Below are 25,757 nucleotides of genomic sequence, written 5' to 3'. Positions count from 1 at the left end.
ATGAGCCCGAGGCAGTTAGAGTGTGAGATCTCTGACCTAATCAATGGATTAAATAGATTTGCAACATGGTGGCATTACTGGGAGGCAGTAGAGTGTGGGTGCTATTTGGAGAAAGTAGGTCCCTAGGAGTGTGTCCTTCGGCATAGTCCTCATCCTGGACCATTCCTGATGTCACTTTTCTCTATCTGTTACACTATGATGAAGCTTCCCTTTCATGTAGTCCTGTTGCCAGCTTGTTCCCCCAAAGTATACATGGCCAAGTAACAGAGGACTAAGCCATCTGAAACTGAGCTAAGTAAATCATTTCTCTGTTGTGCTGTCCTCCCAGATGTTTTGGTAACAGGGTTGTGAAGCACCTAACATAGTGTTTCCTGAAGAACATTTTTTTTTTTTTTAATTTCACACAGAGAAGGACATGTACTAGGTGAAGTTGGGGACTGTCATGCCAGAAACAAAGTAAAGATCAGACAGGATAAAGTGTCATAAGGAAAGGACTCTGGAGTTAGATGCCCACTGATCAGAGATGGGATAATTGGAAGATGAGGAAGGAGAACATGCACTATATCCATGTGATGAGTTCATGATGTTGTTTCTATTAGCTACTGGAGGAACTAGCCCACTATTTTAAAAACTAATAAGTAAAATCAAGCTTGAACTCGTTTATATCAGGAAATTTATCTTTACACTTATTTTATACTTTACTTGACATACTATAGACAATGAATGAAACAATACTCAAAGTGTCATTTTTCAATCTTTACCAGAGTGAAGTTCAATAAGTAGAGACCTGATGATTCCTAGTTAAATATATATTTCAGCTAAGCAATAAATAATATATAGTATAAGTATGTCCCGTGAAACATTTGGGATATTCTTTTTGTATTAAGCAGTCACTCATTGTTGACCTGAATTTCAAATGTAACTGGATATAATGTGTTTTATTTGGCTACCCAACAATGAGTCAAAATATTTAGGCAATGGTCATGAATGTTACCATCATGCATGCAAGAAACTGATGTAACAAGCAAGTCCTGTAATCCTGAGACAGACATACATGACCATGAAGCAGTCTCTTCAGGTTCCTGAACTTGATATCTAACTATAAATCTATAAGAACCTTGGGATACAGAAGAACACATTAAATTATATAAGTAAAATACAAACCATCAGAAACAATGATTCAGTTTTATAATGAAAAATTTGCATAGGGTAGATAAAAACAATTGAAGAAGATGCCTATGCATTCAAACAGACTTAAGGAAAATTGCAACATGTAGACTTTTTCATTTGTTTTTTGAGGAAGGATGGAGAGAAAGAGCAGACAATGACTGCTATTTAATATTAATACTTTTCTATTGTAAGGAAGACAGATGATCTTGTTATTTTAAAGACTTATTTTTTAAAGCATTGTGAAACGATAAAATATTTAAACACAATTTCCTTAAAATAATTAGGTATAAGGTTAGGAGTATTCACTGCTCTTACAGAGGGTTGGAACTTAGTTTCCAGTACCCACATGGACAGTTTGCAACCACCTATAACTCCAATTCCAGGGGATTGATACCTCTTCTGAATTCATATGTGCACATACCAAATATACACACACATACACACACACTTAAAAAATAAATACTAAAAATTAAATAGACATGTGGGTAGAATGGGTGGTCCATAGCTAGAGTAGGCTGGCCAAGCTGTGCATGTTGGTGTAGGGGAGTCAGGAAGAGTGTGGCAAGCTTGAATCCAGCCTGGACTACAGAGCGAGGCTTTGTCTCCGAATAAAAGTGAGCAAACAAACAAACAAAAAAACCCTGAAAACTAAACAAAATAGAAAGGAATAATGTGTGCTAATCTTTGTGACAGCTAAGACCTTTGTAACACCATTTAGATATATGTGTGCTTATTATACTAATTAATTATGCTTTCACATAAATAATAAAATTTATAGGAAAACAATTTTTTGATGAAGAGGATTTGAGGTAAAGTAGAAATTTCAAATACATACTACTATTTTATTCATATCATTTCATTTTAGTTTTACTAGAATTGAGCTAGGTGTTTTCATTACTGCTGTTTTACAGAGGAGAAATTGAAGCACAGACGGAAGGGTCAAGTCACTTTCCCAAGGTCATCTAAGGGCATTGGTGAACCAGGAACTTAGCCTAGGAAGTTTAGGCAGTCTCAGCCCAAGATCTTGACATTAACCGCTTTCCTCTAAACTGGCTAAGCTGGCTTGTATGCTTTTGTGCCTGATGTTACCTCTTTGGTCATTTGGCCATGTGCAGCCCAACGTCCTGAGCCGTGCTGTGAGTAGCAACTGCCTTGTCACTGGTGGCAGGCCGCTATGCTAGTATGCAGGCTTTCATTCACAAGACAGGCTGAAGATTGTGTCTAATGAAAAGTCTGTGGTTCAGGGTTGTTTTTCGCAACAAAGCAGATGTTCTGAAAGGTTTAGGTAGCAATGCTTCCCTTGAGCTATGAGCGAATCAAGGAGAGAAATCGGCAACCAGAGATGGGGCAGCACAGGAGCAATATTTAAGGTGTGTAGGGGTGAGTGAGTGGTGGCACTTGGACTCTCTCAGGAGAGGGCCTCTTCACTCTTAACCAACTTCTCCCCTGACCACATATAGCAAAAACTCCATTAGTTCAAGAACGTTCTTATTACAGCTTTCTTCATGATGACCCACCCCACTCACCAGGATATAGACAGTACACAAAGATATGTTGCTTTTTAGCATCATAGACCTTCAAAGCTGCACTAAATCATCCCTAGACTGAATTTCTACCATTTTTTGTAGCATGAGTTCTTTGTACAATGAAAATAAAATTCTTGCAGACAGCCTTTCCCTTCATTCTACCATCTTCCTTTGTTTGTTGTCAACACATTTCTGAGGAGACTTTAGGATCACATTCTGAGGAGCAGGACAGGTGGCTCTCAGGGATAACATAGCTGGCTTTGTAGTTGTAGCAGGTGCATTGCCTTGACCAGTGTCTTAGTCAGTGTTCCATTGCTGTGAGGAAACACCATGACCACAGAAACTTTTGTTTTAAAAAAAAGATAAAATAAAAACATTCAATTGGGGCTTACTTATAGTTTCAGAGACTTAGTCCATTATCATCATGGCTGGGGGCATGGCAGCACGCAGGCAGACATGTGCTGGATAGTGTCTGAGAGCTCCACATCTGGATCCCCAGACACCAGGAAGAGTGAAGCACTCTGTCTGGCTTGAGTTTTTGGAATCCTAAAACCTCCAGTGACACACTTCCTTCAACATGGCCATACCTCCTCCAACGAGCCCACACCTTCTAATCCCTGTCAAATCATGCCACTCCTTAATGACCATACATTTAAATATATGAGTTCTGTGGGCAGGAGGCTTCCACAAACCATTCAAACCCCCACAACCATTTATACATAAGAACATGGGTTCATGTGCATAGCTACCTTATTCAAACTTGGGAGAAGCTCAGGGCTGGCTGATACATAAGTATTGTTTTAACATAACTCAGAACCATCTTTGGAACTGCCAAGAATCAACCCCAATTCTCTGTTTGGATAAGATGGAAGTTTCAAAGGAAAGTTTTCCTTGGCAAAATGAATGTCTTGGCTCTAGTAGATCAATGATGAAAACACCCAAGACCAAAGGCAAGGCAGGACTGCTTCTAATTATGGGGTTGAGCTCACTGGGAATAGCCTTGTGACAGTTTTGCATTAGAGGCAGACGGTGTTTCGATTGGCAAGCCACGGAAAATGAGAGATCATTTCTCTGCTATTTGGTGGACTTTTCCAATTATAAGATGGTAATTTAAGTCTTTGGTGATTTTGGAAATTTTCCCACTGGAAAATTCCCATGGATTTTTGGTGTTTGGCTTATTTTGGAAATAGTGAGAATATGCTGAAGGGAAAAGCGATTGAGACATTGGGAGGATTGATAAGAATTTTAGTAAGGGCTGGGGTATATCTTAGTTGATAGCGTTTATCGTGCAAACATGAAGACTTACACTCAATGTCTAGAACCCATAAGCATAATGGCTTGCACTTATAATTTCAGCACTAGGGAGGCAGAGATAAGAAAATCCCTGATGCTTTCTAGAATGACAGCCTGAACTTGTGTCATAAAAATTAAATGGTTAATTTCTGAGAAACAAAAAAGAAATTGACCTCTGGCTACCACACATATATGTGTGCTTGAAGCATGTGTGTGTGTGTGTGTGTGTACATATAGTTACTCCTAAATCATAGATAAATGCTACCAGCAGAGAGAGACACACACACACAGAGACATGTTAACTATATATACACGAGTCACAGGCAAGTGGTACCATCAAATATACATATGTACACAAACATATACAAACATACATATAAACACAAATCACAAGCAAGTAGTGCCAGCCAAGATGCTACCCAGGAGTTCTATAAATGCCTCAGAAACAGGGCCTTGCTTCCTGTGATTTGAATTCATGACCCACAAAAGAAGAGCAGCTCAACTGCTGGTTAAGAAGAATTAAGAAATGTCTTCAAGAGTGAGAACTCAGAGAGATGTTAGAAGTCCATACAAAATGACTAGGAAGGAGGAAGATGGGGAGGAACTATAGAGAGGATGAGATGCAGCTTGAGGAAGCTGGGGAAGAACTGTAGGGGTGGTGAGGACTGTAGGGGAATGGGGAAGAACTTTAGGGGCAGGCAGGAACTGGAGGGATAGAAAGACATATTCCATTTTTGTACTGCAAACTCATAAACATGTTTTTCCCTTTATTGGTGATTCTTTTCACTAATAAGCCAGCTGGTACCCTCTACCTGGACCACTAATCTCAGGAAGATCAGTGCATGTAGGTGTTGTTCTCTGATACGACTTGGTATTCTTTCTTTTTTTTTTTTTTTAGATTTATTTTTTATTTTATTTATGAGTACACTGTAGCTGTCTTCAGACACACCAGAAGAGGGGATCCAATCTCATTACGGATGGTTGTGAGCCACCATGTGGTTGCTGGGATTTGAACTCAGGACCTCTGGAAGAGCAGTCAGTGCTCTTAACTGCTGAGCCATCTCTCCAGCCCTTGGTATTCTTTCTAAATTTCACACATTTTGAAAGCTTTGGGTAGAGATGAAGTGAGAAATCTTTGATTAACCTAGACAGTTCGCATTAATTGCTTATTCATTTTAATACCGTAACAGCTGCACGTTTCTTGGCAGCTGTACCTTGCCCCCTCTCTACCTCCATTCCCATCTCTTTAAGTTGATCTTAAACCATCCATACTTGACCTGCACCCATGACTCTTCTAATCACCACTCATGTGACCTTTAATGATTCTCAGTCATCTCAGCTACAGGTAAAGAGAGAAAATGCTTGAGTGCCTTAGGACTCCTTTTTCTAGTGAGTGAAGACATAAATGAAAAAAATGACTATCTGGTTAGCGTCTAAGATGTGCCTTTTACAAACCTGATCCACCACACCTCAAGCATACTTTCTTGGTCTTTGACAGTGCTTATTTTCCTGATGAATTGTACTGATTGCCTCTTCATGGGCTGCATATGGTTGAGATCATGGCTCCTACCCTGTTCTTGGTAGTGATTCCTAGAGAGATCTCACAGCCGATGTAATCTGGCTGAGAACATGGAAGGATCTGTCTATCTTCTCCTTTTCCAGAGTCACTGGGACACCTGGGAGCCAGGGCATCTCCAGACAAAATTGCTAGAATCAATCCTTTTGTGACAGGCAGCTCTCAGTTCCCCAACTTGCTTTCAGTGGTAGTGCGGATAGCAGTGGGATGGATAAGGCATTGCTTGGCTTGAGAAACTTCAAAGTTAATTTTCTAAGTGGATACAATAGACTTGGAGTGACAGAACTCTCTTCCCAGAAGCTTCTAGAAGGCTACAGTGCTCAGGATATAAATAGAGGCAGTTGGAGAAGCAAGCAAGGCCCCTCAAATCTAAATGTGAAGAGCCCATGCAGTCCACTGTCACCATCCATACCTGTCCATCTTCTCTCATCTTGGACAAGGGCTCCAAGCCAAAGCATCCTCTAGGCCTCTTCGTCTTTCTCCTTCCAGTCTCCTCTCCCTGCCACTGAGCCTGTTTGAACATGCTTGACTGGAACTCACACTGTCTGATCTGGGGGACTTTGTGGGGTCAATTTTCACATATGCAACACCCTGCCTTTCTATTCTGCCACAACATGTCCTCCCTGCCTGAAAGCCACTTTTGATTTCTACCCTTAAGTTCAGTCAGTCTGTAACATCTGCATGCATAAAGTGGCTCACAGTATCCCTGAATCACTCAATTACCTTATGATCAATGGAGAAACTGAGACCCAAAAATGGGGAAGGAATTTATTTAATTCATGTGGCATGGGAGTGGGAGAACCCAAGTTGCAGTACTCCCTAGTAATGGATCCAGCTCTCTTGACTTGTCCTAAGGCTCCTCTTACAGTCTCTGATCATCTTACCAATCCATCTGTAATGTTTCTGAGGGCTGAGATTTTGTTTTTTCCGTTTGGAGGCTTCACAGCCTTTGCCAATTCTGTACACTTCCACCACACTGTATGCTTTTAGTTGTTTACATTATTCCATCTTTACAAAACACTTCCCAGCAGCAGCAGTCACTGCCACAGCAATATAATTGATCCCTTTTACAGATGATAAAACCTTGATGCAGAGAATTCAATGGCTGGCTCAAGGACGCAGAGACACGCAGGCGCACGTGGGGAATAGTAGACCCTGGCACAAAATAATAGCAGAGATAGTAAGCCTGACTGTTGCCTACCTGGGAAGGTAATGGGTGCACACACTCAATGTGCCCTGTCTTGTTCCTTTGGGTTTCTGTGATGTTTTGGTACCTGGTCCCTCTTATATTTTTGCTTTAGAAATAGTGGTATTTTAAAGGCAGATTGAAACGGGAAAAAAGGGCTTGCCTTATACACATGCTAAGTGTGAGCTCATGGAGAAAGATGGGATGGAGACACAGAGAAGGAACATAAACCCTTGTTGAGGGAAATGAGGTCACATACTTTGCATCTGTCACCCAGGATCTACTACCTTGTCTGCAGCTTCTAGTCTGGCCGAATTGCTTTTCTGCTTCATGAGACACACAGCACAGCGGTCCCGAGCTTTCTCTCTGCCTCACTTCGCCAGTGTTGTCTGTAACCCACTTTACACTCTAGCACATTTATCATATTGATCGTATAAGAAATAGATCATAAGCAGAATGAAATTACGAATGCAATGATCTGGGGCACCCTGTGGACCAGATCAATCTTGGGGCAGCTGGGGGAAAAAAATAGTCTCTTGCTGTGACGTTTTTCCCAAGTTGATTTTCATTGCAAATAGAAATTTCCATCAACTAACATACCCTGTAGGGGAGAAGTCTGCCATGCTGATAAGGGGTGTGCATGTACACATGTGTGTGGGGATGTGTGACTGCATGTGAAAATGTGTACGTGTGTGTGTCCGTGAGTCTATGTCTCAGGTGTGTGTGTGTATACATACACATACATACATACATACATACATACATACATACATACATACGTACGTACATACATACTCTCACATATATATGTATATCTATATGGTTGCCTGTATTTGCATATAGTATGTCTGTGCACACAAGTCATATGTGTGTGTGTGTGCCATCTCTTTGTGTGAGTGTGTTATGTAAAAAGACATGACTCTCACTTGTTTAAGAGACCTCTTAAAGACCCTTTCAAATCTGGTGTGAATGTCTGGAATGAGAATCAGCCTCTTTGTTACGATGGATGATGAGTCCCTGGCTTGTGAATTTGCAGTTTCAGGAACTGGAATTATAGCAGCGACGTTGATGAGCAGCTACCCAGAAGCCCAAGTTCTCTTCTTTCTTAGCTGTCAGGCTTCAGTCCTGACCCTGCCATCCTTAGAGTGCTCTCTCTGTCTAGAGACAGGGCTGGTGAGTCAGCTGAGGCTGGGGAGCCAAGCGAGCAAGGTTGCTGGCAGCCTGCCCTCACTTCAGACACAGATTGAAGCCCACGGTGGGAATGTGGTCTGAGGCCCCAGTCACCCTTCTCCACTGTGAAATCTATCCCCAGACACCGAGGCTCAGTGCTATTGGCTTTGGCAACATTTGTCATGCCAATAAACGCATTGAAATTGAAGAAGTCAGAAGGGGGACTGAACACAGAGTATAGAAAGGGTGAGGAGAGGGAGGGTGAAGGGTGTTCAAAAAGCAAGGAAGGAGAGGAGATGCCCAGAGACTGTCCAACAAGTCTGAAGGAAAATACATCATAGATGCCTAATGGTTGAGTTCATAGAAAAATGACAGTACAGGTGTGAGCAGACCCCTGTCAACCTCCAAACTATTTCTGCCTAATCTCTGTGACCACTGTTCAATACTGTGGAAAATCTCTGGAAACCTTCCCATGGGGACAGATGGCCAAGAAAAGTCACTATGCACACCCAAACACTGCTATCATTGACATAAGAGATAAAGAATGGAAAGATCAAAGAGTAGAGAAGGAAGTTTTACAGACTTGTGGTTGGCTAAGATGTTAGAAGAAAGGATTAATATAGTTAAAACTCATAATTTAAATTTAGGAGGCATCTACTTTGTTTCAGAAGACAACTTATTTCCTGATCATAGATTCTTCTAATGAGTTCCGATCAGCCATCTAATGTATGTTGTTGCTTGTCACATTGCTGGCCAGAAGTGTGGAGTTCTTCATGTAGCTCATTCCCCAGCTTGGAAAACATGACCTGTGCACTGAGCATGGGTGCCTGCATTCATGTTTGGGGCAGATGGGGATCTCACACAAGAATCCTGGGAGATGTGGAGCACATGTGCTCTATGTAAGAAGAGCAGTGTTCTTAACATGAGCCAGCTGGGCCCAGAGACTCATAGACATGAAGGCCCAGGAGTGGAGAAGAGGAATGCTCCCCTAAGTGACTCCACAGGAAACTTCTTTTATCAGCTGGGGGTTAATTTGAGATAAGAGATTGGTGCTGTGAGGGGGGTTCCCAAACTGTCCTGGTTCTGATAAAGCCATTCTCTAATGAAATGCATGCAGTTTATTTTACCAATTCTAATTACATGAAGAATAAGTGTCAGATTTCTTTATCCTCCTGCTGGCCCTGAACTCAAGCCAACTCCACAAGCCTTACATGCACTGAGCTAGTGGAGCTTTTATTCCAGTGAACTGGGAACAAACCCACCTTTGCAGAGAGGAGAAGAAGAAGAAGGAGAAGGAGGAGGAGGAGGAGGAGGAGGAGGAGGAGGAGAAGGAGAAGAAGAAGAGGAGGAGGATGAGGAAGAGAGGAAGAGGAGGAGGAAGAGGAGAAGGAGAAGAAGAGGAGGAGAAGGAGGAAGAGGAGGAAGGGAGGAAGAGGAGAAGGAGGAAAGAAATACTAAGAAAAATAAAAAGAAGAAATCCCTAATGTTTGTCTAGCAGATGAAATTTTTCTCAAGATTAAGTGTTCTTTGGATGAGCAGGACACTGGAGATAATTTCTTCAGGAATCAAAATGATTTATCTTATCTTTGCATTCTTTAGACAAGCGTTTCCATTTATTTAGTCATTTATTTTATTAGTTTCTGGAGATCCTTCTCTTACTCCCAGACTACCATCAAAGACATAGCCATTAGCACAGGGAGCCCAAGTCTGGGCAGGGAGACAGGAATTGTCAGCTTGTCATTCACTCTCCATCTTGGACCAGGCCCAGCTGTGTGCTGGAGTGACCACAGTGCTCCCCTGAGGCAGTCAGCTGTGGACTTACAGACTGTACTCTTACTGGAGACCCAGTTTCCTGGGCAGTAGAGAGACTGATGGTGAATGCGGCACTCTCAGAGCACTCAGTACCACCCACACACCTTTAGGCTTAACGAGGACTCACACTATAGTTAGTTTTCAGTAGTTCTCAACAAAGATAATCTGACCACTAGAAGCATGGAGTAGTGAAAACAGTTTTGTTTGGTACCTTTTGTGGGGAGCTACCACTAGCCTCAAACACCATCATTGTCCCCCTGGAGGGCTCTACAGCCATCCCTCTGCTCAGACTTTGCTGAATCAGCCCTGGGGAGGAGTTTTATACCATTGTACACCATCAACTGGATCTAGAATTGCCTTTTGAAGTAGCCTTAAAGAGTAAGATTGTTTATGTGAAGTGGTAGAAAGTTTGACATAAGAGCATCTCAAATTCAGAGTGGAGAAGCTGAGGAAATAGAACCCTGTTGTCCCACTCCCCACTCTTTTGTGGATCTTGCAGCCACATAGAACTCCTCATTTTGAGAGTTATTGGAAATGGGAATAATTTAGAGCTAGGCTGAGTCCTTAAATGGCTTCACTTTTGCAGGCCTCAATTATTACCCAGAAGTTTGTAAAAAGACCCTGCCAAGGCTTTTTCTTCAGATCTGCCTGAAACTGTGTGTTACATACCATGGAGTTCTTTTTGAGCAATTAAGGCTCCCCATGCCAGGATTTCTCATCATCTACCAAAGCCGTTTAAAAAGGGCCTTGTGTCTGGCTTTCCCAGAGAAACAGATGGCATTTTGGGTACTGGCAGGAGACAGGTGTGAAGTTTCAGGGGCCGGAGGGCTTGTCTGGCATCCTATGCAAATTTGGCTCCATTTTCAGCCCTCCCAGGAGCTGCCACCAAATGGAGTTTCTATATCCCTGTCACATGTTCAAGAGTGTGTATTGGTGGGGGGTGGGGCATAGAGACAGAGAGAAAGGGAGGGGAGGAGGGGGGAGGCAGAGAGAACAGAGACAGGGAAACACACAGAGATAGACACACAGAGACTGACACATGCACAGAGGCTGTGAAGGAATTGTGTATTTGAGTGTGTGAGGGAGGCAGAGAGATAGACACAAATAGAAACACACAGATTGGCAGAGACAAAGGCTGTGACAGAAGTATGTGTGTATGTGTGAAAGAGAGAGGCTGTGACAGAAGTATACCAAAGACAGAGACAGAGAGAGAAACAGAGACAGAGAGACACAGAGACAAAGCATCAGAGGACACCCACAAAGAAAGGCTATGATCTAAGTAAGTGTATCTGAGACAGAGAGAGGTAGACAGAGCTACACAGAGGTTACAATAGGAGTGTGCACATGTGTGTGTGGGGTATGATGGAATGCATGTTTGGGCACCCAATGTGCATTTTTCAGTTGAGAACAAAACCATTTTTAGGTAGCATAGAAAGCCAATGCTTTATTCTGGTCTAACCTGTATGAATGATCAGCTCCCTAGAAAGACAGTGTTCGATTTTTTCCTCAGAGTCATCAGCCTCTGAGCCTGTTCCTGCCTATAGGATGTTGAAACCTGAAAACCAGTAGCTTAGCAGTCAGGTCACCCAAGGCCACAGCTAGGGCGCTGACACATCCTTCTTACATGGTCCTGTAGTTAAGCAATGGCTATAATTAGTGATCTGTGTTAACTGATTTATCCCAAGTGTATGTTCTGCGTTTCTCTTTAGAAGGGGTATTGTGTATGGGTCCACACACCAAAGGTGTCTCAGTAATGGTCTCTGTTTAAATGTCTTTTTTCTTATGTCTCCCAAATACTTGTCAAATTACGTGTTCAATTTTTGTAGTTTTGAAAATAAGTTTGATGTAATTATTAATTATTTTGTCATGAAACCAGTCTTCATTCCCAGGATCCAGAATCTAGACATACAAAGTCTTTTTTTTAATATTTCTTTTTTTTAATTTATTTTTTCTCAAATTGTCATTCACACAGGGATTATAAACACAGAAAGGCAGGATGTGGGGAAGGGAATGACACTGGAGTGTGGGTGATCAGGAGGAATACAGATATCATCAGAACCGGGTATCTGCTGGGTGAAGGTTCAGGGGACAAGTCACTATGACTCTGCCTATGACTCGCTTGTCCTTATCTAAGTTGGTATTGTCTGCCCAGGCTACCTATTTACAAGGTCTATGACTACTCAGGCTTGTAAATTTCCACAAAAGCTGCCTGTTTACATTAGCTTACAGCCATCTGTTTCAATGTTTCTCCACTGAGACCCAAGACTTGGTGTTAGTATACATGTATGACAGGCCTATTGATGATTTTAGGCCTATGGCTGATTTTAGGCCTTTAGTGGGTAAGCAGGGCTGCCCCTGACATCTCCTCCCTTCTCTAAGTATAGAAGGGCTGTGGCAATTCTAAACTTGTGAAGGTGGGGATAGAGGCCTGACCTCCAGTATTTGAAGGGGACCTTGTAATGGCTCCAGTCCCCCTGTCGTTGTCCAGTGAGGTATGAGGGCCAGACACACAAAGTCTTACTTCTAGTGACTTTCTGGTTTCTATCCCATTGTCACTGGAGCCTGGTAATGTGGGAGTTTCAGGGTGGGATGATTTAATTGTCAGTAAGTAGAGCATACAAGATATACTTCTTTCTTCCTCAGAGAGTGAAGTTGAAGGTGTCACAGTTGATTCTTATAATTGATTTTAACTTTGTTTTACTCAAATATCCTAAGGTACCAAAGGTGAGTCACCAGTGGCCACAACAAGCTAACAAATATGTTTAGGAAGGAAGTGAACTTGGCTTGCTGAAAACAGTCATCATGATTTGGCCATATCATGAATTAGTCAGAAAAATGGCCTCCTGTTATAGAAGAAGACATCCGTCTCCTCAAGAAGCTCCTAGAAAAGGTAGAAAGTGTGGAGAAAGAGGAGTAGAGCATGTCTGTTGCAGTTGAACTCTGAGAAGTCTTAGTGCTTAGACATTTAAACAAGAGAAGGTCCCCTGTGGACCTCTGTTGCTTTTCAGACTGAGTGCTGGGACAGCACATCAACGCTTACATGGGTCTCACCCATGAGTGCTGTGTATAGTGTGTACTTGGCATAGAAGGCCCTCAGAAGTCTCTGCAAATACCCCACATTTCAGGCATTACAACAATAATTAAGAAAGCCCACACTACTACACAGGCTTGCTTTCTCTCTGTTTGCTGTCTTTGAATCAGGATATTAGTTCTCAGCTATTCCTCTAGTGTCATGTTTGCCTACCTGCTTGATGCCATGCTTCTTGCCATAATGATCGTGGACTAACCCACTGAAACTGTAAGCAAGCCCCCAACTAAATGCTTTCTTCTATAAGTTACCTTGGTTATGATGTGTCTTCACAGCAATAGAACAGTAACTAAGACACACAGATTCTCTTCTACCTAAGTTGTATAGCTTTTAACAACTGGGAAGATTTGCTGGATCTTCTTAAGAGCGAGTGTTCCATGTAGGCAGGAGATACATAAATTTAAACCATGCCTATGTCCCAAGAGTACTTCTGGACACAATGGACAGGAAGCACTACTTGAATGCAAAAAGTTTGCACAGGCAGCTGAGAGAGATTGAGAGAGATTCAACCAACATTCTTTTGATAGACATTTGAGGTTGTGTTTTAGGTGTGTGTGTGTGTGTGTGTGTGTGTGTGTGTGTACGCTCACGCAGTTGGATGTGTGAGTATAAATGTGAATTTACAATTTGAATCCAACCTTCATTATTCTACTGTTCAGGAACTATTGTGTATAGTGTGTATAGTGAGGCCATATTGACTAAACAGAGTGGCCAACTGGCTGCTCTCCTGCTCTTCCCCCTTTAAGTCCATTCCTCTTAGCACACAGAGTTCTCAGAACCTAACACAGTAAGCAGTGTAGCTGAAGATTCCCCCCTGATTCTCTGGCTTCTTCCTGCTTTCTCTATAGCTCTCTCTTCTCCATTCATCTGTCCTGTCCTTCTCAGCATGATAATTTTGTCTTCACTATGTTACGTTTCTTTAAAGAGACATAAAACATCATTGCTTTGGGATTCCCAAGACTTCAGGTTATTAAGTGAGAAGTTTCCTTTGTTTTTGCATGATAGGCCTCTGTTAATGAGCCTAGAGGGATCTGGGAGACTCTGAGAGATGTCCTCACTTCTCATGGTGCCATTATGCTTATTAAACAAGTGTTTCTAGTGGAAACTACCACGTCAAGTGCTGTGAGGAACTCTGGGTGCAACTGAACTGAAGAAGGGTCTGCTGTCGCCCTGAAGCCACACATAGGAGTGAGATACATAAGCAAGCGACTGTGCTGTAGCGTGACAAGCAATGGTCAAAGCATGAGTAAAGAGCACAGAGGAAGGAGAAGGCTGTGCAGAAAATGTCTGCCAGTCTCAGTCTCAAATAGCTGTGATGTATGTTCTTAGATGAAATGCTTTAGGATGAGGAGAAGCATGCTGACAGCAAAACAGTAGCTCATCCACAGAAGTGTTAGCAGGGAAGGAAGAACACTGGACACTGAGTGACAAGCTAAGCACCAGAAAGAATCAGCTCTTTTGAAAATCTAGAGCCTGAGTTTGAATTTGACTCATCATGTACCAGCTATGCCATCTTTCACACCCTGTTACATGTTCAGTATCTACTTAATATGTGGATAATAACACCCCCTCTTTATGTAGCTATGGAGTAAAATCCAGTTACACAAATAAACTCACTTTCGGGTGTGCAAGTGATACACATGTCAAGCATTATTTATATACCGTGGGATGAAGTGGTTGAGAACAGACCAGGATGTTGAAGACAGGAACGTTCTATAGGGTGGAGATTGGTGGGAAGCACACAGGGCCTCACTGATGCTGAAGTTTCACAGGTATAATAATCTGGCAGGTGCTTCACAATTCATTCTGATTTGAAACATCACATGTTATAAACCTGGTAGGACGGCTGCTGACAATGTAAAAGAATGACTGCCCAGATTTGAGATGGAGTAGCTTGAACAGTAAAGGATCATTTGATTTTTGTTTTTTTTCTGTCAGAAAAATTTAGACCAGGAGAGTTTTTCTGTAAGACACATGTGCAGGGTGGGGACAGTTTGTCATCATTGTGGCTTCTGGTTTTTACATTGTTTTTCTCTTGTCATGATGATGAGAAAATTCAAGGTTAGTTCTGACATTCAGAACAAAAGGAGGCGTAATTATGCATCACGGTCTTTATTAAACTTGTTTCCTGATGGAATGGAGAGTTTGCTGCTATTGATTTAAATGCATTCAGATGCATTCAGGGATTTTACCTCTTCCAAAGGTCCATATTCTCCTAGAAGGGCCTCTGTGAGACAAACAGTGTCCCTAAGAAGATTGTGGTGTGGCAGAACAGTCTATTATTCAGGCAGACCCAGGTGACATGCAGCCTCAGGAGACAAGAGTGGGAAGGGAAGGCTGAGTTATGGGCAAGTAAAGAAGCAAAGCAGGGAATGGTAGAGCTCAGTGGGAGGCTGGACACACTGGCTCCCAGTGTCGTTACAGAGCGTGAACTGGACAGAGGAAAATGGACCAGAGAGGGTCAAGGACCTAGACTGGGAGGGATGCAGGAGGCATAGGGCCAGATCTGTGTGTGTCTGTGTGAATATACAGTTCTGGGGAACTCCTCCATCACCAGGGTGAGCCCCTTTCACTTAGTGTTCTTCCAGCCAACATTTCCCAAGTGCCTGTTACCTAACAGTCACTTAGGTATTACCTACAACTCCTGGGATGGATTAATGAGGAAAACCCAAAGATCTCTGTTCTCCTTGAGTTCACTCTTCCAGGGTGTTATGATTAAAAACTAGTTGTAAATACAACAAGGGACTAGGCAGTGTGTAGTTAAACGACAAGTGCTGCAGAAAAAGAAGTACAGGGGAAAGAACATCTGGAAAAGGGCAGAAAGGCAGACTGCACCTTTCCCAGAATACATAAGGAAGAGGCAAGATCCCTGAAATGTAGTATTTGAACAAAGACTTAATATAGTGAGGTAAATTTCTGAGAAAATATTTTTAATTTAATTATTACTGCTACCACTATTAGTGTGTGTGTGTGTGTGTGTGCGTGTGTGTGCATGTCATAGAATGGGAGGTCAAAGAACTCTTTATGGAATTGAGTTCCAGGGCAAACTCAGGGTGTTAAGATTGCCTTTCAAGTGTCCTACCTGCTAATGCATCTCACTGGCTTCTAAGGGAAATTTTATTCTAGTCAGAAAGAAAAACCAGAGCGAAGTCCCTAGAATGAATTGGTAGAGAATTTTAGGCTGAGCAGATAAAGGACACACAAAGTTCCAAATATTTTTAAAGAATGAGCTCAAAGAGGAAAAGGAACCAAATGGTGCAGGGTTTACAGACCACTGCAATGGCTATGGCTCTTGGTCAAGGGAAGTGGTCTCTGGTTTGAGTATCCTTAAGTACAAATACTCTTAGAACCAAAACATGCCTGAGGACACTTGTCAATGTAAAAGCTTTTGTCAGAGAGAAGACACTTTTGCTGATGGATAGAGCTGAGAGATGAGACTTCTTAACTGAGCCAGAATGCTAGAGAAAGGTTAGGAGTGCTGCCCTAGCTAAGCAACGCCTGCATTGGCCCACCTCACTTGCTCTTGTGTCTAGGGGCTGGAGTGCTAAGGCCCTGCTTATTTGGGTTTTGTTTCTGAAATGAGGTACTGGAGCTCTGCTCCCCTTCTTTCCAGTCCTGATAAGCATGTGGAAGACCCTAGGTAGATCGTGGCATGTTACCTGGCTGTGCTACCGCTTAACTTTCATGCCAACAGAAGCTGTACTTATGGGATTATAGAGAAACTTTGATATAGGAGAACCTTCCTAGTGAGAATTATCTTCTTGCCTTGATTCTAATTTGGAACCTTTGAGAAGGGAAGGGCCCAGAGGGAGGGAGCACCTTAGCAGGATGCTGACATTGTAGCCTCTGTCAGGGTCATCAGTGGAGCAGGCTAATACTATGTGTCCCTCCTTCCTTTGACAATGGATCTTCTCCACTTAGCATGATTTGAGAGAAGGTAACTTAGGGGATTTGCTTTAGAACTTGTGTTTGGTGGTTGTGAAGTAATGATTTTCCATAAAGAACAGTGACAAAGGGCAGAAATTCATATGGGATACAATTGAAGATGACTTCCGAAGAAGTCAGAGGAAGGGGGCAACAGAATCTTTACATTTTATTAGTTGGAAACTCATTTAGGACTCAAGCCTGGGAACACACCTTTGTTTTTGTTTTCCCCATGGGAATATGTTAGAAGACCCCAGCAGTGTTTATTTAATGTTGTTTCAAGTATATACTAAGTCAACAACTAGTGGGTCTTTAGCAAGTCTTGGAAAACAAAATGAGGTGCGCCATGTCAAGGTGAAATGCTCCAGACTAAGACAAGGGTTTCCCTGGAAAGTCACCTTGCTTCTTCCTCCCAGATCAGGCAGGATTAACCTCTTGCTAGGCTGCAGGATGAGAGCTGAATCTCTCCCAATCTCAGTCTCTCTCTCTCTCCCTCCCTCCCATGTGTGTGTGTGTGTGTGTGTGTGTATGAATACATATATGTGCATATGTGTATGTATGTATGCATGTATAAATGTATATGTGTGAATGCGTGTATGAGTGTATGTGAATGTGTGTAAGTGTGACTATGTGAATGTGTGTAGTGTATGTGAGTATGTATGAGTATATGGGCATGAGTGTGTGTACATGTATTTGAGTGAGTATGAATGTAAATGAGTCTGAGTGTGGGAATGTGTGTAAGTGTGTGTGAGTGTATATATATGAATGTTTGGTTAATAGTCTTCTAAACTTCCATGGTTTCCTCACTCAGAAAAAATATGTCCAAACAAAATTTCTCTGGGTTACAACCCTTAATATGCACAGTTTTGCTGGGCAGTGGTGGCGCATGCCTGTAATCCCAGCACTTGGGAGGCAGAGGCAGGTGGATTTCTGCGTTTGAGGCCAGCCTGGTCTACAGAGTGAGTTCCAAGACAGCCAGGACTACACAGAGAAACCCTGTCTCGAAAAAACGAATATATATACATATATGCACACACACAGACACACACACACACACACACACGCACAGTTTCTATCAGAATAAATGCAAAGCAGGAGAACCAGTACTTTCATACCAGCCTGGCTTCATTCTATGGAGCTGAAATAGACATTGTTATTTGAGACACCCCTGACTCCATGTATTTCCTCTGTGACCTATCACATTGCCCCAAATAGCATTACAAGCAATTCATTTCTTTGCTCATCAAAGCCTTGTTAAGAGACAGGTTATTAAAAATGTAAACACCTCCGAGGTAGGGAGCCTCAAGTAATACTTTTCCCACCTTTTCATGATAGCTAGGTGGGAATTATGAGATCCTTCAGGGATACAAGCTTGGAAATCCTGTAGACTTGAGTTTGAATCTTGACTCTGTCATTTATGAGCTGGATGTCTTGGTAACGTCTTTAATATTTTTGTTTTGCTTCAAGAGAGGGGGGAGGGGAATGGGGTGGCAATATTAACTTTTACTTCTGCTGAAGGAGAAAGGAAAAAAAGAAGTATTAAGTACTTTTATCTAGTGTTTAGAATAGAATTAAATACATGAGATGGAGTCTAGGACCGCAGAAAAAGGAGTATTAAAAAGTACTGATACAAAATATAAAAACTGTAAGGAAGAGAGTTCAAAAGCACTTGTCCTTAGGTTTCTTTCTGGCCCATCCTTCTTTATTCTTCCCTCAGGCAGGAGAATGATCTAAAAAGGAGGAAATGCTCCAGGTCGCTTCTTGCAGATTCCTGTATACATACACAGCACATCATCAGCTTTTCCCCTTTCCTTTCTTCCCACATTACTGTGGATTTCTCTACCTTCTACCCAGAGTGCACTAAAGAGAGAAACTTGGCTTTCAGCAGCAGGCTTTCCTCATGTGGGCAATGGGGCAGCCAGATGCCATTCCTAGTGCTGCCTGAGAGCCGGTGAGACTCGGGCATCGTGGCCCTGGCACAGCCTGGACTAGTGTGTGCCAAGATTCATGCAGTGCCATCATACTGCTTCCTCTTCTGAAGTCTGCTACATCCACAGATTTAGGAACCAGCTTGATGGAAGGGAGTGGGCACTGGGGAGTTTTGGAGCATCAATCCATGCATGCCATCTGTAGCTAGCTTTATATAGAGCAGGGGGAAAGGACAGGCTAGGATACAATGGCTTGCTTTGTTTGACATCGATATAAGGAGGGGGCAATAGGTATGGGACACTAAAATTGTGCATAGGGCAGATGATACTAAAGCTCCCCCACCTTTGTGCTGCACACATACATTTTTCTTCCTACTACTCTGGAATAAATTTAACTTGGTTTCCACATACCTCACCACTACCATGGAGATGTTTTGTTTTTGTTTTTTTCCTGCTGATATGATGGTCATGAGAGTTACTAATGTCAGCTTGAACTTGTGAGTTCCAAGACAATAAAAGAAGGTACTGAATAACTATTGCTAAACAATATGGAAAATGATAAGAAGCGTGAGACGACTGCTTGAGGGTATCAGCTCATCTTCCTTCCCCACAGGTATGAAACAGATCCACAGAAACAAAGAATGCATGGGAGATCTATGTTCCTCATCTACAGACAGAAAGGGGACATGAACTGTAAGGGTGGCTTTCAGAGTGATGTATTTGCTGTTTGGACCTCAGGCCATCTAATCTCAGCTCTACAAATGAAAGCGTTAATTCTCTGCCACACTGGAGATGGCTATTCTGATTCCTTGGTCAAGAGACAACTCAAGACAAAGAGTTATAGGAAGGAGTTTGATATAGGATAGATAGAAGATTGTTACACTCATCTTCAAAAGTCTGCTCTTCCATCTCCTTTCCAATAGCTTGCCCCCCTGTGGAGGGTATCAATCATGCTTCCCTACATCTCTTTTCCTTCAGGATTGGCTGCCTGCTTCTGTCCTTGCCTATGGTACTCTGATTTCTGGCTATTTCTATATATGCCTTTCTCCTGGACTTTAGATCTTTGAGCACTGCTTTACCTTTTTCATCATTGTATCATCTTGAGACTATCTCTGTGTTCAGGGTAGGGTGTTGGTCTTTACCATGGTTTGGAGTTCAGGGTACGGATAGCTTCCATCAGAGCTTGAAACAGCTAATGCTAATAATATCCCAGATATTTGGAAACATTCTTTCTCTCAAGATATGAAAAGAATATTATTATTATTAAATGAATCAGCAATGACTCATCTAGCTGTTCTCTTTGTCTAATACTCAGCTGGACTCAAAATGGGAGGAAGCAGACAAAATGGAGAAAAACTTAAAGTTTAACTTACTCTCCTAAGTGACCAGTCACTTGTTAGCCCTCCAAAATTACAACTGTACTTCAAAAAAGATGTCACCTTAAAACTCAGGGAACAGGATCCAATTTTCTGTTGCCACTTCTAGACAGTCACATTTCTTTGAAAGACTGTTTTTTGTCTCACCCTCCTTTCCAGCCTCCAAAGGAAGCCATTATATTCAAAATGTGGCTCTTGAGTCAATGGAGAGATTCAGTTTCTAGATCAATAGAAGGCAAATTATTTCCCCATCACCCCTTCTGGGCATGTGTGCTCAGTTGAAAGAAGACTTGTGATTCTATCCAGGAAGAATAAATTATGTCAGCTGGGAACAACTTTCCTTCAAGCTTTTGTATGGAAGTCATTGGCCTTGTTTCCCATGCAACATCTTCCGTCAGGCGTTCATTTGCTATGAAATGAGAAGCTAGTGTCAGTGGGAAGAGGCTGTACCTTAGTGTCCTCTTCATTTCCACATGATCATGAGCTCAAACTGAGGCTAAGTTCTGTCAGCCTTAGTTTCCTTATTTATAAAGTGGCAAGAACAAGCAAGAGCCACTACTCCAAAGCAACCAGAAGTTAGATCAGGTTTTCCTCATACGATTGGTCGATACTGGAAGAAAGGAAATTATATGCCCCAGGCCCAACCCAGTTCCTCTGTCTCTTGCCATTCTCTCCTGTTAGCCTTTCAGTGACCAGCCATGTGAATAACACCAACAGGACACAGGTAGAATTATTAAAAATTATAAAAGTGAGCCCTACATGTAAAAGCCCATAGCCATTCCTCTTCACATACACATGCACCATGACTGGACTAGAAATAGCTCTTCGGACCATTTGCGTATTTGGGTTATTGATGACAACCTTTTATTTCTGATAAGGCAGGTGATAATTGCTTTCAAAGTAACTGGAAGGTCTCCCCTGTTCTTCCTAGGCTTTAACAAAAACACTATTGTAAATAGTAATGTGCATGCATGTATGTATGTATATATGTATGTATGCATGTATGTATGTACGTATAAAATTACTCATGGTATGTGGAACCTGTTTTAGATAAGCGAAGTATTTGTTGACTATTAAGCTTCAGCAATGTGCCAGCATGTGTCTATTCTAGGGCTGGGAATATTGACAAGAAATTGACAACCTCTATCTATCCTAGGAGTGCTTTTGGTAAGTCTGACAATCTATAAGATGGATGTCTTAGTTTGCTTTGTCTGTGGATGTGACCATCACCACTATCAAAAGCAATATGGGGAGGAAAGGGTTTATTTGGCTTACAGTCCATCACCAGAGGAAGCCACCACAGGAGCTCAAAGTAGGAACTTGGAGGCAGGAGCTGAAGCAGAGCTCATGGAGGAATGTTGTTTGCTGATACATTACTTGCTTAGCTTGTTTCATATGTAATCCAGGTGTAGCACTGTCCACAGTAGGCTGGACCCTTCCATATCAATCATTAATTAAGACAATTCCCCCAAGACATAGCCATAGGCCCATCTGATAGAGGCAGTTCCTCAATCGAAGTCTAGTCTTCCAAGGTGACCCTATGACAATTTTTCAAAAATTAATAATCAAAGATGGCTTTATGAGGAGATTAAGCTTTGGAAGGAGGGCTGCCTAGTGGGTGTTCTCAAAGCCCAGGTAGGAAAACCTCATTCACCCTGAAGGTCAGGAAAAGCCTCCTTGAGGAGGTGATCTGGGACTAAAGGAGGATGGTTAGAAATCAGAAAGGGGTATGTCGTTTGTCTATGAAAGAGGAGAAAGCAATGTATGGTTATTAGGGACCAGTAAGCATCACCCTTTAGACAAAGTGCAACATATGTGCACTGGGGATGGGAATGAGCAGAGTTGAAGCTGGCAGAAGAGTCAGGAGCTTGCTAATGAATGGCTTTATTACAAAGCTTTTGGATTTTATCCTGAAGCCAGTAGGGAATCATTTAAAGGTTTAACAGGGAGTGATAGGAACAGATCTAAGTTTTAGGAAAATCACTCTGCCAACAGTATCAAATCTTAGGGGAGGGAACTAGGCAGGAGACCAGTTATAGCCAGTTTTCTATTCTTTCCAAAACATTGTCCCCACTCTGAGTCCAGCAAGGGATTAACTACATGTCCTGGTGGGGAAGCGGCTCTTTTCTCCTCCTGTTTAAAATGTCAGCTGAGAATCTGTATAAGCAGCTGGAAATCACACAGTGGATTTTTGTTTCCAGCCTTAGCATGACTGTAACCTTGGACAATATGCTTCTCTGGACCTCAGATTTGGGTTAAATCAGGAAAGGCTTTCATGTGGCTGTTACTTTCTCCTTGAGTGGAGTAGGTGGTGGGCATGCCTCGAGGGCTGGTTTCTGGTTGCTACAGTACCCTGAGCCAGTCAGATCATGGTGAGCTGGGGCTCTGCTGGCTCCCTGTCTGCCTTGCCTGACAGCCTCTGCATTGGATCTGTGAATGGTGGTCCCAAGTGCATTGTGAAACTCTGTCTCTTCCTCTAAATGAGGCTAATGGTTAATTAATGAATCTTTGGCTTGACTAAGGAAAACAAGTTTGGGAAATGATCATTCTGTTTCCCGAGTCCCTGGAACGATGATTGGGGACAAGAGCTTAAACTCACCAGGCAGTGTGAGAGTCTCAACACTGCTCACTGCTATGACATTTTGTCCAAATGTTTTATTTTTGATGTTGACTGTAGCATCCACCAGTCATCCTTGTCAAAGGAAACTTGTGGTCATGTCTAAGACCCCCAAGCTGGGATGGTAACCTAGGAAATGAGAAACCTCAGGATGATTCCACAAATTATATTATATGGAATAAATTCCTACCTGTCTAGGATAGTTCAGACCTAGTTTCCACAGATGCAGAGGGAAGGACAACTCTACTGAGTCTTAGTAGCCTGAGGGACTTTAAATTGAATTCTTTTGGAGTCAAAAGCTAAGGTACAGAAGACTGATTTTAGAAGAAAACACATGTAATATTGATGGGCTAATAGTCATGTGCTGGGGGCTGTTCTCAGTCTTATATTGGCCCATTCATTCTCAGTACTACTTCATCTGCACTGTATGAACTAGAAAGTCAATGGGCAGAGATAGGAAGTTGTTCAGGGCCACTAGCTAAGGCAGGCATAGCTGGCTCAGTGCTGAACTGCAGTGATGGGTTCTTCATCGTGGTATGATGCTGCCTCTTGCTCAACTCCAGACCCCAAAGCATGGAGGGGCCTCTTGACGGCTAGGCCCAGACCCATCCCTTAGCAGTTATAACCTTATTGTGCTTTCTTCTTTCCTCTTATAAAGCATAGAAGGGTGAACAGGATAAGTCACTTGTTACGATGGGGATGATGAGGGCTTGATTTGGGAGCTCCCATTTGAAGAGTCAGGGTATATCACTCTTCGATGCTCCTCGCATTTTACCACAGCCAAACAAAATACACCTTTTGGCCCGTCCTCATGATTCCTTTTCTCCATCTAAGATACAGCTTCCCACCTCCTGGTACCCTAAGAAACATGGTGCAGACTTACTTCACACCTACTGGTACCCTAAAGAACATGGTGCAGACTTAGCTCTATGTCTATGTTTTATTTCAAAGGTAAGTTTGCACAGATATCCCTCCCATTTGTGATGAGTTTGTCCCGAATGGGGCACAGATGTGGTCAGCTTTCCATGGATTCCTTCTGGAGCACATCCCGCTCTTGACCTTAGCCCATGTAAGGCTGCAGGCCTGCTTCAACCTGCATTTCCAGCTGCAGGGCCCCACTTGGAGAGATGCTTGCAGGATTGGGGGCAGCGGTGAACCTGGCTTATGAATGGGATTTTGGTGAGTGTTTTATACTCCCAATTTCCATTTGTACTGTAAGTTAGACACAGGTTCACACAGCCAGGATTTAGAATATCTTTCTTACTGTTAATTTAAGGTCATGCACACACAGTGTATTGACAGGCATGCTCAAAGGTGCATATGCAGCCCACAGACATACATATGTACCACACACAGAGATGTCCATACATGTGTAAATCGAATTTCCCTTAAAGTGGACGATGCTGTTCTATGATCTCTGTTCATCTATGTTGAAGATTCTATGAGACTGATTACTGGTGAGAATGCAATAATTGTGGAGATTTTTAATGTTGCTGATCCAGAGCTAGAAATATTTTGGGTTATCTTTGGCTCCCAGAATGACAAGTTAGCTCCTACCTTTTGTATCTGAGCCAATATCCTTCCAATTGTCGAATAGAACCTTTGGAATATATTAATTTAGCAGACCACTAGCCTCAATCATTGAGTAATAACTGAAATTGACAGCAATGTTTCCTCACTTCTCTGTAACCACTGTCTTATGTCCTTACCAGTCCTCTGATTTATGACTTTTCCTTTGTTCTGTGACTGAAGATTCATGTCACCATGTCCACATTAGAAGATGCCATTAGGACAACCTGAATCTGTATCCCTGGGGCTTGTCCGCTCATATTTGGCTCAGCATAAACTATGTTGAGTACCTTTAAAGTAAGAGCTATGCTTTACACTGAACCATGAACATATACCTGAAATATGTATACATATGGGAAATAAACAGACTTAGATGCATCTACACATGTACACACATATGTATGCACCACATATTGATAGTCACAACAACACATGTGCCCCTATAGGCACAACATAGAGTTGTATGTATGTGTGTCTATATACACTATGCTGATGCACACACACAACCATGCACACCTGTATAGCATATGCATGTGTACTGACAATGCAAAAACATGGACAGATTTTTAATTCACATGTGCACATATATACATGTATGTAAAACATGCTGGCTCGCATACATATGCACACACATATATATTCAATACACAGCACACTAAAACATGAATGCACAAACACGTACATCACACTGACATACCCACATATGCACAAACACACATACATACACACTTCTCCTCTCTGTTTATTATGATAAGATATTCATACATCCTCCATGATGTATGATGTCAAATTAAAATGGAAAGCAAAGGCATTTCCCAGTACTCTGAACGGATGTGTCAACATCTTCTTGGTTCTTATCTCTCAACAAAGCCATCTCCAAAGCAGATTGTGTTGGATGATGCATGTTCAGTGGGCCACCATCCACAGTCCTGCTTCTTTCCTGCCTTCTGACCTTTTCCTTTGGTCATGGATAAAATGTAGAAATAAACAACAGGAGAAAAAAGGAGAAATAACAGATTGGCTGCTGCGGTTCATATCCTGGAGCATCTCTATTAGAGAAATCTGAGAGAAAGTTTAAGATCACAGCTTCAAGTCCAGAAACCTTACAACACGATGACACATGTGCGCCTCTGCATCTATTCCCACAACTACATATTAGCAAATCACAAAGGTCCACTTCCTGAATGGCTCCTCTCACCCCTTCTTTTCGCTGTGGCCCACTTTAATCCAAGTTTCCATCATTCTCATCTTGGACTTCTGCAGTTGTTTTATGCTGACCTCTCCATGACTGTCCCAGGCCACTCATACTTCATTCTCCACTGAGTTAGCAGAGAGATCTTCATGAAGCAAACCAAGCCAGTCCTCTTCTTAACACCTGGCACTCAGACTCACAGCTAAGCCTGCCTCCTAGCTATGGCCACCAAGTCCTGTGTGTCCATTAGTTCTGTTGTAGCTTCAGTACTTATCACCTCATTAGATCCCTATGACACCCTAGCCTTCCTACTCATCAGATCCCTATGAC

This window comes from Grammomys surdaster, unplaced genomic scaffold (assembly GCF_004785775.1).
Source record: "Grammomys surdaster isolate TR1022 unplaced genomic scaffold, NIH_TR_1.0 130, whole genome shotgun sequence".
Taxonomy (NCBI): Eukaryota; Metazoa; Chordata; class Mammalia; order Rodentia; family Muridae; genus Grammomys; species Grammomys surdaster.
The sequence above is the reverse complement of the archived record's forward strand: the minus strand, read 5'-3'. Positions refer to the sequence as shown.